Source organism: Oncorhynchus masou, chromosome 15, assembly GCF_036934945.1.
Source record: "Oncorhynchus masou masou isolate Uvic2021 chromosome 15, UVic_Omas_1.1, whole genome shotgun sequence".
NCBI classification, from domain to species: domain Eukaryota; kingdom Metazoa; phylum Chordata; class Actinopteri; order Salmoniformes; family Salmonidae; genus Oncorhynchus; species Oncorhynchus masou.
The window spans coordinates 74,336,830-74,358,318 of record NC_088226.1 but is presented as its reverse complement, the minus strand read 5'-3'; the positions used below and the strand labels follow the sequence as shown (position 1 = coordinate 74,358,318).

At 38.5% G+C, this 21,489-nt stretch overlaps 1 protein-coding gene across 2 annotated transcripts in view; it reads right to left on the bottom strand.

The window, feature by feature from the left end:
* Positions 1-21,489, bottom strand: part of stra6 (signaling receptor and transporter of retinol STRA6) — a 173,720-nt gene that overhangs the window by 94,260 nt on the left and 57,971 nt on the right. The window lies entirely within an intron of this gene.

Sequence of the window (21,489 nt, the reverse complement as noted above, 5' to 3'; positions counted from 1 at the left end):
TCTGTTACTATACTGTCTCTCTGTTTCTATACTGTCTCTCTGTTACTATACTGTCTCTCTGTTACTATACTGTCTCTCTGTTTGTATACTGTCTCTCTGTTACTATACTGTCTCTCTGTTACTATACTGTCCCTCAGCTGTTACTATACTGTCTCTCTGTTACTATACTGTCTCTCTGTTACTATACTGTCTCTCTGTAACTATACTGTCTCTCTGTTTGTATACTGTCTCTCTGTTACTATACTGTCTCTCTGTTACTATACTGTCTCTCTGTTACTATACTGTCACTCTGTTACTATACTGTCTCTGTTACTATACTGTCTCTGTTTCTATACTGTCTCTCTGTTACTATACTGTCTCTGTTACTATACTGTCTCTCTGTTACTATACTGTCTCTCTGTTACTATACTGTCTCTGTTTCTATACTGTCTCTCTGTTACTATACTGTCTCTCTGTTACTATACTGTCTCTCAGCTGTTACTATACTGTCTCTCTGTTTCTATACTGTCTCTCTGTTACTATACTCTCTCTGTTACTATACTGTCTCTCAGCTGTTACTATACTGTCTCTCTGTTTCTATACTGTCTCTCTGTTTCTATACTGTCCCTCTGTTACTATACTGTCCCTCTGTTACTATACTGTCCCTCAGCTGTTACTATACTGTCTCTCTGTTTCTATACTGTCTCTCAGCTGTTACTATACTGTCTCTCTGTTACTATACTGTCTCTGTTACTATACTGTCTCTCTGTTACTATACTGTCTCTCTGTTACTATACTGTCTCTCTGTTACTATACTGTCTCTCAGCTGTTACTATACTGTCTCTCTGTTACTATACTGTCCCTCTGTTACTAAACTGTCTCTCTGTTACTATACTGTCTCTCTGTTACTATACTGTCTCTCTGTTACTATACTGTCTCTCTGTTACTATACTGTCTCTCTGTTTCTATACTGTCTCTCAGCTGTTACTATACTGTCTCTCTGTTACTATACTGTCCCTCAGCTGTTACTATACTGTCTCTCTGTTACTATACTGTCCCTCTGTTACTATACTGTCTCTCTGTTTGTATACTGTCTCTCTGTTACTATACTGTCTCTCTGTTACTATACTGTCTCTCTGTTTCTATACTGTCTCTCTGTTACTATACTGTCTCTGTTACTATACTGTCTCTATGTTACTATACTGTCACTCTGTTACTATACTGTCTCTCTGTTTCTATACTGTCTCTCTGTTACTATACTGTCTCTGTTACTATACTGTCTCTCTGTTACTATACTGTCTCTCTGTTACTATACTGTCTCTCTGTTACTATACTGTCTCTCTGTTACTATACTGTCTCTCTGTTACTATACTGTCTCTCAGCTGTTACTATACTGTCTCTCTGTTTCTATACTGTCTCTCTGTTACTATATTGTCTCTCAGCTGTTACTATACTGTCTCTCTGTTACTATACTGTACTACTGTTACTATACTGTCCCTCAGCTGTTACTATACTGTCTCTCTGTTACTACACTGTCCCTCAGCTGTTACTATACTGTCTCTCTGTTACTATACTGTCTCTCTGTTACTATACTGTCTCTCAGCTGTTAATATACTGTCTCTCTGTTACTATACTGTCTCTCTGTTACTATACTGTCTCTCTGTTACTATACTGTCTCTCTGTTACTATACTGTCTCTCTGTTACTATACTGTCCCTCAGCTGTTTCTATACTGTCCCTCAGCTGTTACTATACTGTCTCTCAGCTGTTAATATACTGTCTCTCTGTTACTATACTGTCTCTCAGCTGTTACTATACTGTCTCTCTGTTACTACACTGTCCCTCAGCTGTTACTATACTGTCTCTCTGTTACTATACTGTCTCTCTGTTACAATACTGTCTCTCTGTTACTATACTGTCTCTCTGTTACTATACTGTCCCTCAGCTGTTTCTATACTGTCTCTCAGCTGTTACTATACTGTCTCTCTGTTGCTATACTGTCTCTCTGTCACTATACTGTCCCTCAGCTGTTACTATACTGTCTCTCAGCTGTTACTATACTGTCTCTCTGTTACTACACTGTCTCTCAGCTGTTACTATACTGTCTCTCTGTTACTATACTGTCTCTCTGTTACTATACTGTCTCTCTGTTACTATACTGTCTCTCTCTTACTATACTGTCTCTCTGTTACTATACTGTCTCTCTGTTACTATACTGTCTCTCTGTTACTATACTGTCTCTATGTTACTATACTGTCACTCTGTTACTATACTGTCTCTCTGTTTCTATACTGTCTCTCTGTTACTATACTGTCTCTATAACTATACTGTCTCTCTGTTACTATACTGTCTCTCTGTTACTATACTGTCTCTCTGTTACTATACTGTCTCTGTTACTATACTGTCTCTCTGTTTCTATACTGTCTCTCTGTTACTATACTGTCTCTCAGCTGTTACTATACTGTCTCTCTGTTACTATACTCTCTCTGTTACTATACTGTCCCTCAGCTGTTACTATACTGTCTCTCTGTTACTATACTGTCTCTCTGTTACTATACTGTCTCTCAGCTGTTTCTATACTGTCTCTCAGCTGTTACTATACTGTCTCTCTGTTACTATACTGTCCCTCTGTTACTATACTGTCCCTCTGTTACTATACTGTACCTCAGCTGTTACTATACTGTCTCTCTGTTACTACACTGTCCCTCATCTGTTACTATACTGTCTCTCTGTTACTATACTGTCTCTCTGTTACTATACTGTCTCTCAGCTGTTTCTATACTGTCTCTCAGCTGTTACTATACTGTCTCTCTGTTACTATACTGTCCCTCTGTTACTATACTGTACCTCAGCTGTTACTATACTGTCTCTCTGTTACTATACTGTCTCTCTGTTACTATACTGTCTCTCAGCTGTTAATATACTGTCTCTCTGTTACTATACTGTCTCTCTGTTACTATACTGTCTCTCTGTTACTATACTGTCTCTCTGTTACTATACTGTCCCTCAGCTGTTTCTATACTGTCCCTCAGCTGTTACTATACTGTCTCTCAGCTGTTAATATACTGTCTCTCTGTTACTATACTGTCTCTCAGCTGTTACTATACTGTCTCTCTGTTACTACACTGTCCCTCAGCTGTTACTATACTGTCTCTGTTACTATACTGTCTCTCTGTTACAATACTGTCTCTCTGTTACTATACTGTCTCTCTGTTACTATACTGTCCCTCAGCTGTTTCTATACTGTCTCTCAGCTGTTACTATACTGTCTCTCTGTTGCTATACTGTCTCTCTGTCACTATACTGTCCCTCAGCTGTTACTATACTGTCTCTCAGCTGTTACTATACTGTCTCTCTGTTACTACACTGTCCCTCAGCTGTTTCTATACTGTCTCTCAGCTGTTACTATACTGTCTCTCTGTTGCTATACTGTCTCTCTGTCACTATACTGTCCCTCAGCTGTTACTATACTGTCTCTCAGCTGTTACTATACTGTCTCTCTGTTACTATACTGTCTCTCTCTTACTATACTGTCTCTCTGTTACTATACTGTCTCTCTGTTACTATACTGTCTCTGTTACTATACTGTCTCTATGTTACTATACTGTCACTCTGTTACTATACTGTCTCTCTGTTTCTATACTGTCTCTCTGTTACTATACTGTACTACTGTTACTATACTGTCCCTCAGCTGTTACTATACTGTCTCTCTGTTACTACACTGTCCCTCATCTGTTACTATACTGTCTCTCTGTTACTATACTGTCTCTCTGTTACTATACTGTCTCTCAGCTGTTTCTATACTGTCTCTCAGCTGTTACTATACTGTCTCTCTGTTACTATACTGTCCCTCTGTTACTATACTGTACCTCAGCTGTTACTATACTGTCTCTCTGTTACTATACTGTCTCTCTGTTACTATACTGTCTCTGTTACTATACTGTCTCTCTGTTACTATACTGTCTCTCTGTTACTATACTGTCTCTCTGTTACTATACTGTCTCTCTGTTACTATACTGTCTCTCTGTTACTATACTGTCTCTCAGCTGTTACTATACTGTCTCTCTGTTTCTATACTGTCTCTCTGTTACTATATTGTCTCTCAGCTGTTACTATACTGTCTCTCTGTTACTATACTGTACTACTGTTACTATACTGTCCCTCAGCTGTTACTATACTGTCTCTCTGTTACTACACTGTCCCTCAGCTGTTACTATACTGTCTCTCTGTTACTATACTGTCTCTCTGTTACTATACTGTCTCTCAGCTGTTAATATACTGTCTCTCTGTTACTATACTGTCTCTCTGTTACTATACTGTCTCTCTGTTACTATACTGTCTCTCTGTTACTATACTGTCTCTCTGTTACTATACTGTCTCTCTGTTACTATACTGTCCCTCAGCTGTTTCTATACTGTCCCTCAGCTGTTACTATACTGTCTCTCAGCTGTTAATATACTGTCTCTCTGTTACTATACTGTCTCTCAGCTGTTACTATACTGTCTCTCTGTTACTACACTGTCCCTCAGCTGTTACTATACTGTCTCTCTGTTACTATACTGTCTCTCTGTTACAATACTGTCTCTCTGTTACTATACTGTCTCTCTGTTACTATACTGTCCCTCAGCTGTTTCTATACTGTCTCTCAGCTGTTACTATACTGTCTCTCTGTTGCTATACTGTCTCTCTGTCACTATACTGTCCCTCAGCTGTTACTATACTGTCTCTCAGCTGTTACTATACTGTCTCTCTGTTACTACACTGTCTCTCAGCTGTTACTATACTGTCTCTCTGTTACTATACTGTCTCTCTGTTACTATACTGTCTCTCTGTTACTATACTGTCTCTCTCTTACTATACTGTCTCTCTGTTACTATACTGTCTCTCTGTTACTATACTGTCTCTCTGTTACTATACTGTCTCTATGTTACTATACTGTCACTCTGTTACTATACTGTCTCTCTGTTTCTATACTGTCTCTCTGTTACTATACTGTCTCTATAACTATACTGTCTCTCTGTTACTATACTGTCTCTCTGTTACTATACTGTCTCTCTGTTACTATACTGTCTCTGTTACTATACTGTCTCTCTGTTTCTATACTGTCTCTCTGTTACTATACTGTCTCTCAGCTGTTACTATACTGTCTCTCTGTTACTATACTGTACTACTGTTACTATACTGTCCCTCAGCTGTTACTATACTGTCTCTCTGTTACTACACTGTCCCTCATCTGTTACTATACTGTCTCTCTGTTACTATACTGTCTCTCTGTTACTATACTGTCTCTCAGCTGTTTCTATACTGTCTCTCAGCTGTTACTATACTGTCTCTCTGTTACTATACTGTCCCTCTGTTACTATACTGTACCTCAGCTGTTACTATACTGTCTCTCTGTTACTATACTGTCTCTCTGTTACTATACTGTCTCTCAGCTGTTAATATACTGTCTCTCTGTTACTATACTGTCTCTCTGTTACTATACTGTCTCTCTGTTACTATACTGTCTCTCTGTTACTATACTGTCCCTCAGCTGTTTCTATACTGTCCCTCAGCTGTTACTATACTGTCTCTCAGCTGTTAATATACTGTCTCTCTGTTACTATACTGTCTCTCAGCTGTTACTATACTGTCTCTCTGTTACTACACTGTCCCTCAGCTGTTACTATACTGTCTCTGTTACTATACTGTCTCTCTGTTACAATACTGTCTCTCTGTTACTATACTGTCTCTCTGTTACTATACTGTCCCTCAGCTGTTTCTATACTGTCTCTCAGCTGTTACTATACTGTCTCTCTGTTGCTATACTGTCTCTCTGTCACTATACTGTCCCTCAGCTGTTACTATACTGTCTCTCAGCTGTTACTATACTGTCTCTCTGTTACTACACTGTCCCTCAGCTGTTTCTATACTGTCTCTCAGCTGTTACTATACTGTCTCTCTGTTGCTATACTGTCTCTCTGTCACTATACTGTCCCTCAGCTGTTACTATACTGTCTCTCAGCTGTTACTATACTGTCTCTCTGTTACTATACTGTCTCTCTCTTACTATACTGTCTCTCTGTTACTATACTGTCTCTCTGTTACTATACTGTCTCTGTTACTATACTGTCTCTATGTTACTATACTGTCACTCTGTTACTATACTGTCTCTCTGTTTCTATACTGTCTCTCTGTTACTATACTGTACTACTGTTACTATACTGTCCCTCAGCTGTTACTATACTGTCTCTCTGTTACTACACTGTCCCTCATCTGTTACTATACTGTCTCTCTGTTACTATACTGTCTCTCTGTTACTATACTGTCTCTCAGCTGTTTCTATACTGTCTCTCACTGTCTCTCAGCTGTTACTATACTGTCTCTCTGTTACTATACTGTCCCTCTGTTACTATACTGTACCTCAGCTGTTACTATACTGTCTCTCTGTTACTATACTGTCTCTCTGTTACTATACTGTCTCTCAGCTGTTAATATACTGTCTCTCTGTTACTATACTGTCTCTCTGTTACTATACTGTCTCTCTGTTACTATACTGTCTCTCTGTTACTATACTGTCCCTCAGCTGTTTCTATACTGTCCCTCAGCTGTTACTATACTGTCTCTCAGCTGTTAATATACTGTCTCTCTGTTACTATACTGTCTCTCAGCTGTTACTATACTGTCTCTCTGTTACTACACTGTCCCTCAGCTGTTACTATACTGTCTCTGTTACTATACTGTCTCTCTGTTACAATACTGTCTCTCTGTTACTATACTGTCTCTCTGTTACTATACTGTCCCTCAGCTGTTTCTATACTGTCTCTCAGCTGTTACTATACTGTCTCTCTGTTGCTATACTGTCTCTCTGTCACTATACTGTCCCTCAGCTGTTACTATACTGTCTCTCAGCTGTTACTATACTGTCTCTCTGTTACTACACTGTCCCTCAGCTGTTTCTATACTGTCTCTCAGCTGTTACTATACTGTCTCTCTGTTGCTATACTGTCTCTCTGTCACTATACTGTCCCTCAGCTGTTACTATACTGTCTCTCAGCTGTTACTATACTGTCTCTCTGTTACTATACTGTCTCTCTCTTACTATACTGTCTCTCTGTTACTATACTGTCTCTCTGTTACTATACTGTCTCTGTTACTATACTGTCTCTCTGTTACTACACTGTCCCTCATCTGTTACTATACTGTCTCTCTGTTACTATACTGTCTCTCTGTTACTATACTGTCTCTCAGCTGTTTCTATACTGTCTCTCAGCTGTTACTATACTGTCTCTCTGTTACTATACTGTCCCTCTGTTACTATACTGTACCTCAGCTGTTACTATACTGTCTCTCTGTTACTATACTGTCTCTCTGTTACTATACTGTCTCTCAGTCTGTTTACTATACTGTCTCTCTGTTACTATACTGTCTCTCTGTTACTATACTGTCTCTCTGTTACTATACTGTCTCTCTGTTACTATACTGTCCCTCAGCTGTTTCTATACTGTCCTCAGCTGTTACTATACTGTCTCTCAGCTGTTACTATACTGTCTCTCTGTTACTATACTGTCTCTCAGCTGTTACTATACTGTCTCTCTGTTACTACACTGTCCCTCAGCTGTTACTATACTGTCTCTGTTACTATACTGTCTCTCTGTTACAATACTGTCTCTCTGTTACTATACTGTCTCTCTGTTACTATACTGTCCCTCAGCTGTTTCTATACTGTCTCTCAGCTGTTACTATACTGTCTCTCTGTTGCTATACTGTCTCTCTGTCACTATACTGTCCCTCAGCTGTTACTATACTGTCTCTCAGCTGTTACTATACTGTCTCTCTGTTACTACACTGTCCCTCAGCTGTTTCTATACTGTCTCTCAGCTGTTACTATACTGTCTCTCTGTTGCTATACTGTCTCTCTGTCACTATACTGTCCCTCAGCTGTTACTATACTGTCTCTCAGCTGTTACTATACTGTCTCTCTGTTACTATACTGTCTCTCTCTTACTATACTGTCTCTCTGTTACTATACTGTCTCTCTGTTACTATACTGTCTCTGTTACTATACTGTCTCTATGTTACTATACTGTCACTCTGTTACTATACTGTCTCTCTGTTTCTATACTGTCTCTCTGTTACTATACTGTCTCTATAACTATACTGTCTCTCTGTTACTATACTGTCTCTCTGTTACTATACTGTCTCTCTGTTACTATACTGTCTCTGTTACTATACTGTCTCTCTGTTACTATACTGTCTCTCTGTTACTATACTGTCTCTCAGCTGTTACTATACTGTCTCTCTGTTTCTATACTGTCTCTCTGTTACTATACTGTCTCTCAGCTGTTACTATACTGTCTCTCTGTTACTATACTGTACTACTGTTACTATACTGTCCCTCAGCTGTTACTATACTGTCTCTCTGTTACTACACTGTCCCTCATCTGTTACTATACTGTCTCTCTGTTACTATACTGTCTCTCTGTTACTATACTGTCTCTCAGCTGTTTCTATACTGTCTCTCAGCTGTTACTATACTGTCTCTCTGTTACTATACTGTCCCTCTGTTACTATACTGTACCTCAGCTGTTACTATACTGTCTCTCTGTTACTATACTGTCTCTCTGTTACTTTACTGTCTCTCAGCTGTTAATATACTGTCTCTCTGTTACTATACTGTCTCTCTGTTTCTATACTGTCTCTCTGTTACTATACTGTCCCTCAGCTGTTTCTATACTGTCCCTCAGCTGTTACTATACTGTCTCTCAGCTGTTAATATACTGTCTCTCTGTTACTATACTGTCTCTCAGCTGTTACTATACTGTCTCTCTGTTACTACACTGTCCCTCAGCTGTTACCATACTGTCTCTGTTACTATACTGTCTCTCTGTTACAATACTGTCTCTCTGTTACTATACTGTCTCTCTGTTACTATACTGTCCCTCAGCTGTTTCTATACTGTCTCTCAGCTGTTACTATACTGTCTCTCTGTTGCTATACTGTCTCTCTGTCACTATACTGTCCCTCAGCTGTTACTATACTGTCTCTCAGCTGTTACTATACTGTCTCTCTGTTACTACACTGTCCCTCAGCTGTTACTATACTGTCTCTCTGTTACTATACTGTCTCTCTGTTACTATACTGTCTCTCTGTTACTATACTGTCTCTCTCTTACTATACTGTCTCTCTGTTACTATACTGTCTCTCTGTTTCTGTACAGTCTCTCTGTTTCTATACTGTCTCTCTGTTACTATACTGTCTCTCTGTTACTATACTGTCTCTGTTACTATACTGTCTCTATGTTACTATACTGTCACTCTGTTACTATACTGTCTCTCTGTTTCTATACTGTCTCTCTGTTACTATACTGTCTCTATAACTATACTGTCTCTCTGTTACTATACTGTCTCTCTGTTACTATACTGTCTCTCTGTTACTATACTGTCTCTGTTACTATACGGTCTCTCTGTTACTATACTGTCTCTCTGTTACTATACTGTCTCTCAGCTGTTACTATACTGTCTCTCTGTTTCTATACTGTCTCTCTGTTACTATACTGTCTCTCAGCTGTTACTATACTGTCTCTCTGTTACTATACTGTACTACTGTTACTATACTGTCCCTCAGCTGTTACTATACTGTCTCTCTGTTACTACACTGTCCCTCATCTGTTACTATACTGTCTCTCTGTTACTATACTGTCTCTCTGTTACTATACTGTCTCTCAGCTGTTTCTATACTGTCTCTCAGCTGTTACTATACTGTCTCTCTGTTACTATACTGTCCCTCTGTTACTATACTGTACCTCAGCTGTTACTATACTGTCTCTCTGTTACTATACTGTCTCTCTGTTACTTTACTGTCTCTCAGCTGTTAATATACTGTCTCTGCTGTTACTATACTGTCTCTCTGTTACTATACTGTCTCTCTGTTACTATACTGTCTCTCTGTTACTATACTGTCTCTCTGTTACTATACTGTCCCTCAGCTGTTACTATACTGTCTCTGTTACTATACTGTCTCTCAGCTGTTAATATACTGTCTCTCTGTTACTATACTGTCTCTCAGCTGTTACTATACTGTCTCTCTGTTACTACACTGTCCCTCAGCTGTTACCATACTGTCTCTGTTACTATACTGTCTCTCTGTTACAATACTGTCTCTCTGTTACTATACTGTCTCTCTGTTACTATACTGTCCCTCAGCTGTTTCTATACTGTCTCTCAGCTGTTACTATACTGTCTCTCTGTTGCTATACTGTCTCTCTGTCACTATACTGTCCCTCAGCTGTTACTATACTGTCTCTCAGCTGTTACTATACTGTCTCTCTGTTACTACACTGTCCCTCAGCTGTTACTATACTGTCTCTCTGTTACTATACTGTCTCTCTGTTACTATACTGTCTCTCTGTTACTATACTGTCTCTCTCTTACTATACTGTCTCTCTGTTACTATACTGTCTCTCTGTTTCTGTACAGTCTCTCTGTTTCTATACTGTCTCTCTGTTTCTATACCTTCTCTGTTACTATACTGTCCCTCAGCTGTTACTATACTGTCTCTCTATTACTATACTGTCTCTCTGTTTCTATACTGTCTCTGTTACTATACTGTCTCTCTGTTACTATACTGTCTCTCTGTTTCTATACTGTCTCTCTGTTTCTATACTGTCTCTCTGTTTCTATACTGTCTCTCTGTTTCTATACTGTCCCTCATCTGTTACTATACTGTCTCTCTGTTACTATACTGTCTCTCTGTTACTATACTGTCTCTCTGTTACTATACTGTCCCTCAGCTGTTACTATACTGATCTCTCTGTTACTATACTGTCTCTCTGTTACTATACTGTCCCTCAGCTGTTACTATAAGGGTCTCTCTGTTACTATACTGTCCCTCTCTGTACTATGTCTCTCTGTTACTATACTGTCTCTCTGTTACTATACTGTCCCTCTGTTACTATACTGTACCTCAGCTGTTACTATACTGTCTCTCTGTTACTATACTGTCTCTCTGTTACTATACTGTCTCTCAGCTGTTAATATACTGTCTCTCTGTTACTATACTGTCTCTCTGTTACTATACTGTCCCTCAGCTGTTACTATAAGGGTCTCTCTGTTACTATAATGTCTCTCTGTTACTATACTGTCTCTCTGTTACTATACTGTCCCTCTGTTACTATACTGTACCTCAGCTGTTACTATACTGTCTCTCTGTTACTATACTGTCTCTCTGTTACTATACTGTCTCTCAGCTTTTAATATACTGTCTCTCTGTTACTATACTGTCTCTCTGTTACTATACTGTCTCTCTGTTACTATACTGTCTCTCTGTTACTATACTGTCTCTCAGCTGTTACTATACTGTCTCTCTGTTGCTATACTGTCTCTCTGTTACCATACTGTCCCTCAGCTGTTACTATACTGTCTCTCAGCTGTTACTATACTGTCTCTCTGTTACTATACTGTCTCTCTCTTACTATACTGTCTCTCTGTTACTATACTGTCTCTCTGTTACTATACTGTCTCTCTGTTTCTATACTGTCTCTCTGTTTCTATACTGCCTCTCTGTTTCTATACCTTCTCTGTTACTATACTGTCTCTCTGTTACTATACTGTCTCTCTGTTACTATACTGTCTCTCTGTTACTATACTGTCTCTCAGCTGTTACTATACTGTCTCTCTGTTACTATACTGTCTCTCTGTTTCTATACTGTCTCTCTGTTACTATACTGTCTCTGTTACTATACTGTCTCTCTGTTACTATACTGTCTCTCTGTTACTATACTGTCTCTCTGTTTCTATACTGTCTCTCTGTTACTATACTGTCTCTCTGTTACTATACTGTCTCTCTGTTACTATACTGTCTCTCAGCTGTTACTATACTGTCTCTCTGTTACTATACTGTCTCTCTGTTTCTATACTGTCTCTCTGTTACTATACTGTCTCTGTTACTATACTGTCTCTCTGTTACTATACTGTCTCTCTGTTACTATACTGTCTCTCTGTTTCTATACTGTGTCTCTGTTACTATACTGTCTCTGTTACTATACTGTCTCTATTTTACTATACTGTCTCTCTGTTACTATACTGTCTCTCTGTTACTATACTGTCTCTCTGTTACTATACTGTCTCTCTCTTACTATACTGTCTCTCTGTTACTATACTGTCTCTCTGTTTCTGTACAGTCTCTCTGTTTCTATACTGTCTCTCTGTTTCTATACCTTCTCTGTTACTATACTGTCCCTCAGCTGTTACTATACTGTCTCTCTATTACTATACTGTCTCTCTGTTTCTATACTGTCTCTGTTACTATACTGTCTCTCTGTTACTATACTGTCTCTCTGTTTCTATACTGTCTCTCTGTTTCTATACTGTCTCTCTGTTTCTATACTGTCTCTCTGTTTCTATACTGTCCCTCATCTGTTACTATACTGTCTCTCTGTTACTATACTGTCTCTCTGTTACTATACTGTCTCTCTGTTACTATACTGTCCCTCAGCTGTTACTATACGATCTCTCTGTTACTATACTGTCTCTCTGTTACTATACTGTCCCTCAGCTGTTACTATAAGGGTCTCTCTGTTACTATAATGTCTCTCTGTTACTATACTGTCTCTCTGTTACTATACTGTCCCTCTGTTACTATACTGTACCTCAGCTGTTACTATACTGTCTCTCTGTTACTATACTGTCTCTCTGTTACTATACTGTCTCTCAGCTGTTAATATACTGTCTCTCTGTTACTATACTGTCTCTCTGTTACTATACTGTCCCTCAGCTGTTACTATAAGGGTCTCTCTGTTACTATAATGTCTCTCTGTTACTATACTGTCTCTCTGTTACTATACTGTCCCTCTGTTACTATACTGTACCTCAGCTGTTACTATACTGTCTCTCTGTTACTATACTGTCTCTCTGTTACTATACTGTCTCTCAGCTGTTAATATACTGTCTCTCTGTTACTATACTGTTTCTCTGTTACTATACTGTCTCTCTGTTACTATACTGTCTCTCTGTTACTATACTGTCTCTCAGCTGTTACTATACTGTCTCTCTGTTGCTATACTGTCTCTCTGTTACCATACTGTCCCTCAGCTGTTACTATACTGTCTCTCAGCTGTTACTATACTGTCTCTCTGTTACTATACTGTCTCTCTCTTACTATACTGTCTCTCTGTTACTATACTGTCTCTCTGTTACTATACTGTCTCTCTGTTTCTATACTGTCTCTCTGTTTCTATACTGCCTCTCTGTTTCTATACCTTCTCTGTTACTATACTGTCTCTCTGTTACTATACTGTCTCTCTGTTACTATACTGTCTCTCTGTTACTATACTGTCTCTCAGCTGTTACTATACTGTCTCTCTGTTACTATACTGTCTCTCTGTTTCTATACTGTCTCTCTGTTACTAAACTGTCTCTCTGTTACTATACTGTCTCTCTGTTACTATACTGTCTCTCAGCTGTTACTATACTGTCTCTCTGTTACTATACTGTCTCTCTGTTTCTATACTGTCTCTCTGTTACTATACTGTCTCTGTTACTATACTGTCTCTCTGTTACTATACTGTCTCTCTGTTACTATACTGTCTCTCTGTTTCTATACTGTGTCTCTGTTACTATACTGTCTCTGTTACTATACTGTCTCTATTTTACTATACTGTCTCTCTGTTACTATACTCTCTCTCAGCTGTTACTATACTGTCTCTCTGTTACTATACTGTCTCTCTGTTACTATACTGTCTCTCAGCTGTTACTATACTGTCTCTCTGTTACCACACTGTCCCTCAGCTGTTTCTATACTGTCTCTCAGCTGTTACTATACTGTCTCTCTGTTGCTATACTGTCTCTCTGTCACTATACTGTCCCTCAGCTGTTACTATACTGTCTCTCAGCTGTTACTATACTGTCTCTCTGTTACTACACTGTCCCTCAGCTGTTACTATACTGTCTCTCTGTTACTATACTGTCTCTCTGTTACTATACTGTCTCTCTGTTACTATACTGTCTCTCTCTTACTATACTGTCTCTCTGTTACTATACTGTCTCTCTGTTACTATACTGTCTCTGTTACTATACTGTCTCTATGTTACTATACTGTCACTCTGTTACTATACTGTCTCTCTGTTTCTATACTGTCTCTCTGTTACTATACTGTCTCTATAACTATACTGTCTCTCTGTTACTATACTGTCTCTCTGTTACTATACTGTCTCTCTGTTACTATACTGTCTCTGTTACTATACTGTCTCTCTGTTACTATACTGTCTCTCTGTTACTATACTGTCTCTCAGCTGTTACTATACTGTCTCTCTGTTTCTATACTGTCTCTCTGTTACTATACTGTCTCTCAGCTGTTACTATACTGTCTCTCTGTTACTATACTGTACTACTGTTACTATACTGTCCCTCAGCTGTTACTATACTGTCTCTCTGTTACTACACTGTCCCTCATCTGTTACTATACTGTCTCTCTGTTACTATACTGTCTCTCTGTTACTATACTGTCTCTCAGCTGTTTCTATACTGTCTCTCAGCTGTTACTATACTGTCTCTCTGTTACTATACTGTCCCTCTGTTACTATACTGTACCTCAGCTGTTACTATACTGTCTCTCTGTTACTATACTGTCTCTCTGTTACTTTACTGTCTCTCAGCTGTTAATATACTGTCTCTCTGTTACTATACTGTCTCTCTGTTACTATACTGTCTCTCTGTTACTATACTGTCTCTCTGTTACTATACTGTCCCTCAGCTGTTTCTATACTGTCCCTCAGCTGTTACTATACTGTCTCTCAGCTGTTAATATACTGTCTCTCTGTTACTATACTGTCTCTCAGCTGTTACTATACTGTCTCTCTGTTACTACACTGTCCCTCAGCTGTTACTATACTGTCTCTGTTACTATACTGTCTCTCTGTTACAATACTGTCTCTCTGTTACTATACTGTCTCTCTGTTACTATACTGTCCCTCAGCTGTTTCTATACTGTCTCTCAGCTGTTACTATACTGTCTCTCTGTTGCTATACTGTCTCTCTGTCACTATACTGTCCCTCAGCTGTTACTATACTGTCTCTCAGCTGTTACTATACTGTCTCTCTGTTACTACACTGTCCCTCAGCTGTTACTATACTGTCTCTCTGTTACTATACTGTCTCTCTGTTACTATACTGTCTCTCTGTTACTATACTGTCTCTCTCTTACTATACTGTCTCTCTGTTACTATACTGTCTCTCTGTTTCTGTACAGTCTCTCTGTTTCTATACTGTCTCTCTGTTTCTATACCTTCTCTGTTACTATACTGTCCCTCAGCTGTTACTATACTGTCTCTCTATTACTATACTGTCTCTCTGTTTCTATACTGTCTCTGTTACTATACTGTCTCTCTGTTACTATACTGTCTCTCTGTTTCTATACTGTCTCTCTGTTTCTATACTGTCTCTCTGTTTCTATACTGTCTCTCTGTTTCTATACTGTCCCTCATCTGTTACTATACTGTCTCTCTGTTACTATACTGTCTCTCTGTTACTATACTGTCTCTCTGTTACTATACTGTCCCTCAGCTGTTACTATACGATCTCTCTGTTACTATACTGTCTCTCTGTTACTATACTGTCCCTCAGCTGTTACTATAAGGGTCTCTCTGTTACTATAATGTCTCTCTGTTACTATACTGTCTCTCTGTTACTATACTGTCCCTCTGTTACTATACTGTACCTCAGCTGTTACTATACTGTCTCTCTGTTACTATACTGTCTCTCTGTTACTATACTGTCTCTCAGCTGTTAATATACTGTCTCTCTGTTACTATACTGTCTCTCTGTTACTATACTGTCCCTCAGCTGTTACTATAAGGGTCTCTCTGTTACTATAATGTCTCTCTGTTACTATACTGTCTCTCTGTTACTATACTGTCCCTCTGTTACTATACTGTACCTCAGCTGTTACTATACTGTCTCTCTGTTACTATACTGTCTCTCTGTTACTATACTGTCTCTCAGCTGTTAATATACTGTCTCTCTGTTACTATACTGTCTCTCTGTTACTATACTGTCTCTCTGTTACTATACTGTCTCTCTGTTACTATACTGTCTCTCAGCTGTTACTATACTGTCTCTCTGTTGCTATACTGTCTCTCTGTTACCATACTGTCCCTCAGCTGTTACTATACTGTCTCTCAGCTGTTACTATACTGTCTCTCTGTTACTATACTGTCTCTCTCTTACTATACTGTCTCTCTGTTACTATACTGTCTCTCTGTTACTATACTGTCTCTCTGTTTCTATACTGTCTCTCTGTTTCTATACTGCCTCTCTGTTTCTATACCTTCTCTGTTACTATACTGTCTCTCTGTTACTATACTGTCTCTCTGTTACTATACTGTCTCTCTGTTACTATACTGTCTCTCAGCTGTTACTATACTGTCTCTCTGTTACTATACTGTCTCTCTGTTTCTATACTGTCTCTCTGTTACTATACTGTCTCTGTTACTATACTGTCTCTCTGTTACTATACTGTCTCTCTGTTACTATACTGTCTCTCTGTTTCTATACTGTCTCTCTGTTACTATACTGTCTCTCTGTTACTATACTGTCTCTCTGTTACTATACTGTCTCTCAGCTGTTACTATACTGTCTCTCTGTTACTATACTGTCTCTCTGTTTCTATACTGTCTCTCTGTTACTATACTGTCTCTGTTACTATACTGTCTCTCTGTTACTATACTGTCTCTCTGTTACTATACTGTCTCTCTGTTTCTATACTGTGTCTCTGTTACTATACTGTCTCTGTTACTATACTGTCTCTATTTTACTATACTGTCTCTCTGTTACTATACTGTCTCTCTGTTACTATACTGTCTCTCTGTTACTATACTGTCTCTCTCTTACTATACTGTCTCTCTGTTACTATACTGTCTCTCTGTTTCTGTACAGTCTCTCTGTTTCTATACTGTCTCTCTGTTTCTATACCTTCTCTGTTACTATACTGTCCCTCAGCTGTTACTATACTGTCTCTCTATTACTATACTGTCTCTCTGTTTCTATACTGTCTCTGTTACTATACTGTCTCTCTGTTACTATACTGTCTCTCTGTTTCTATACTGTCTCTCTGTTTCTATACTGTCTCTCTGTTTCTATACTGTCTCTCTGTTTCTATACTGTCCCTCATCTGTTACTATACTGTCTCTCTGTTACTATACTGTCTCTCTGTTACTATACTGTCTCTCTGTTACTATACTGTCCCTCAGCTGTTACTATACGATCTCTCTGTTACTATACTGTCTCTCTGTTACTATACTGTCCCTCAGCTGTTACTATAAGGGTCTCTCTGTTACTATAATGTCTCTCTGTTACTATACTGTCTCTCTGTTACTATACTGTCCCTCTGTTACTATACTGTACCTCAGCTGTTACTATACTGTCTCTCTGTTACTATACTGTCTCTCTGTTACTATACTGTCTCTCAGCTGTTAATATACTGTCTCTCTGTTACTATACTGTCTCTCTGTTACTATACTGTCCCTCAGCTGTTACTATAAGGGTCTCTCTGTTACTATAATGTCTCTCTGTTACTATACTGTCTCTCTGTTACTATACTGTCCCTCTGTTACTATACTGTACCTCAGCTGTTACTATACTGTCTCTCTGTTACTATACTGTCTCTCTGTTACTATACTGTCTCTCAGCTGTTAATATACTGTCTCTCTGTTACTATACTGTTTCTCTGTTACTATACTGTCTCTCTGTTACTATACTGTCTCTCTGTTACTATACTGTCTCTCAGCTGTTACTATACTGTCTCTCTGTTGATATACTGTCTCTCTGTTACCATACTGTCCCTCAGCTGTTACTATACTGTCTCTCAGCTGTTACTATACTGTCTCTCTGTTACTATACCGTCTCTCTCTTACTATACTGTCTCTCTGTTACTATACTGTCTCTCTGTTACTATACTGTCTCTCTGTTACTATACTGTCTCTCTGTTTCTATACTGTCTCTCTGTTTCTATACTGCCTCTCTGTTTCTATACCTTCTCTGTTACTATACTGTCTCTCTGTTACTATACTGTCTCTCTGTTACTATACTGTCTCTCTGTTACTATACTGTCTCTCAGCTGTTACTATACTGTCTCTCTGTTACTATATTGTCTCTCAGCTGTTACTATACTGTCTCTCTGTTACTATACTGTCTCTCTGTTTCTATACTGTCTCTCTGTTACTATACTGTCTCATTGTTACTATACTGTCTCTCTGTTACTATACTGTCTCTCAGCTGTTACTATACTGTCTCTCTGTTACTATACTGTCTCTCTGTTTCTATACTGTCTCTCTGTTACTATACTGTCTCTGTTACTATACTGTCTCTCTGTTACTATACTGTCTCTCTGTTACTATACTGTCTCTCTGTTTCTATACTGTGCCTCTGTTACTATACTGTCTCTGTTACTATACTGTCTCTATTTTACTATACTGTCTCTCTGTTACTATACTCTCTCTCAGCTGTTACTATACTGTCTCTCTGTTACTATACTGTCTCTCTGTTACTATACTGTCTCTCAGCTGTTACTATACTGTCTCTCTGTTTCTATACTGTCTCTCTGCTTCTATACTGTCTCTCTGTTACTATACTGTCTCTCTGTTACTATACTGTCTCTCTGTTTCTATACTGTCTCTCTGTTTCTATACTGTCTCTCTGTTACTATACTGTCTCTCTGTTTCTATACTGTCTCTCTGTTACTATACTGTCTCTCTGTTACTATACTGTCTCTCTGTTTCTATACTGTCTCTCTGTTACTATACTGTCTCTCTGTTTCTATACTGTCTCTCTGTTACTATACTGTCTCTCTGTTACTATACTGTCTCTCAGCTGTTACTATACTGTCTCTCTGTTACTATACTGTCTCTCTGTTTCTATACTGTCTCTCTGTTACTATACTGTCTCTCTGTTACTATACTGTCTCTCAGCTGTTACTATACTGTCTCTCTGTTACTATACTGTCTCTCTGTTACTATACTCTCTCTCTGTTTCTATACTCTCTCTCTGTTACTATACTGTTTCTCTGTTACTATACTGTCTCTCTGTTACTATACTGTCTCTCAGCTGTTACTATACTGTCTCTCTGTTACTATACTGTCTCTCTGTTACTATACTGTCTCTCTGTTTCTATACTCTCTCTCTGTTACTATACTGTCTCTCTGTTTCTATACTGTCTCTCTGTTTCTATACTGCCTCTCTGTTTCTATACCTTCTCTGTTACTATACTGTCTCTCTGTTACTATACTGTCTCTCTGTTACTATACTGTCTCTCTGTTACTATACTGTCTCTCAGCTGTTACTATACTGTCTCTCTGTTACTATACTGTCTCTCTGTTTCTATACTGTCTCTCTGTTACTATACTGTCTCTCTGTTACTATACTGTCTCTCTGTTACTATACTGTCTCTCTGTTACTATACTGTCTCTCTGTTACTATACTGTCTCTCAGCTGTTACTATACTGTCTCTCTGTTACTATACTGTCTCTCTGTTTCTATACTGTCTCTCTGTTACTATACTGTCTCTGTTACTATACTGTCTCTCTGTTACTATACTGTCTCTCTGTTACTATACTGTCTCTCTGTTTCTATACTGTGTCTCTGTTACTATACTGTCTCTGTTACTATACTGTCTCTATTTTACTATACTGTCTCTCTGTTACTATACTGTCTCTCTGTTACTATACTCTCTCTCAGCTGTTACTAAACTGTCTCTCTGTTACTATACTGTCTCTCAGCTGTTACTATACTGTCTCTCTGTTTCTATACTGTCTCTCTGCTTCTATACTGTCTCTCTGTTACTATACTGTCTCTCTGTTACTATACTGTCTCTCTGTTTCTATACTGTCTCTCTGTTTCTATACTGTCTCTCTGTTACTATACTGTCTCTCTCCACTGTTTCTATACTGTCTCTCTGTTACTATACTGTCTGTTCTCTGTTACTATACTGTCTCTCTGTTTCTATACTGTCTCTCTGTTACTATACTGTCTCTCTGTTTCTATACTGTCTCTCTGTTACTATACTGTCTCTCTGTTACTATACTGTCTCTCAGCTGTTACTATACTGTCTCTCTGTTACTATACTGTCTCTCTGTTTCTATACTGTCTCTCTGTTACTATACTGTCTCTCTGTTACTATACTGTCCCTCAGCTGTTACTATACTGTCTCTCTGTTACTATACTGTCTCTCTGTTACTATACTGTCTCTCTGTTACTATACTGTCTCTCTGTTACTATACTGTCCCTCAGCTGTTACTATACTGTCTCTCAGCTGTTACTATACTGTCTCTCTGTTACTATACTGTCTCTCTGTTACTATACTCTCTCTCTGTTTCTATACTCTCTCTCTGTTACTATACTGTTTCTCTGTTACTATACTGTCTCTCTGTTTCTTACTGTCTCTCTGTTACTATACTGTCTCTCTATAGCTGTTACTATACTGTCTCTCTGTTACTATACTGTTACTATACTCTCTGTTTCTATACTGTCTCTCTGTTACTATACTGTCTCTCTGTTACTTACTATACTGTCTCTCTGTTACTATACTGTCTCTCTGTTACTATACTGTCTCTCTGTTTCTATACTGTCTCTCTGTTTCTATACTGTCTCTCTGTTACTACACTGTCTCTGTTACTATACTGTCTCTCTGTTACTATACTGTCTCTCTGTTTCCATACTGTCTCTCTGTTTCTATACTGTCTCTCTGTTACTACACTGTCTCTCTGTTACTATAATGTCTCTCTGTTTCTATACTGTCTCTCTGTTGCTATACTGTCTCTCTGTTACTATACTGTCTCTCTGTTACTATACTGTCCCTCAGCTGTTACTATACTGTCTCTCTGTTACTATACTGTCTCTCTGTTACTATACTGTCCCTCAGCTGTTACTATACTGTCTCTCTGTTTCCATACTGTCTCTCTGTTACTAAACTGTCCCTCTGTTCCTCCACTGTCTCTCTGTTACTATACTGTCCCTCAGCTGTTACTATACTGTCTCTCTGTTACTATACTGTCTCTCTGTTACTATACTGTCTCTCAGCTGTCTCTCTTTACTATACTGTCTCTCAGCTGTTACTATACTGTCTCTCTGTTACTATACTGTCTCTCTGTTACTATACTGTCTCTCTGTTACTATACTGTCTCTCTGTTTCTATACTGTCTGTTCTATCTGTTTCTATACTGTCTCTCTGTTTCTATACTTCTCTCTGTTACTATACTGTCCCTGTTCAGCTGTTACTATACTGTCTCTCTGTTACTATACTGTCTCTCTGTTTCTATACTGTCTCTCTGTCTCTGTTACTATACTGTCTCTCTGTTACTATACTGTCTCTCTGTTTCTATACTGTCTCTCTGTTTCTATATACTGTCCCTCAGCTGTTACTATACTGTCTCTCTGTTACTATACTGTCTCTCTGTTACCATACTGTCCCTCAGCTGTTACTATACGGTCTCTCTGTTACTATACTGTCTCTCTGTTACTATACTGTCTCTCTGTTACTATAC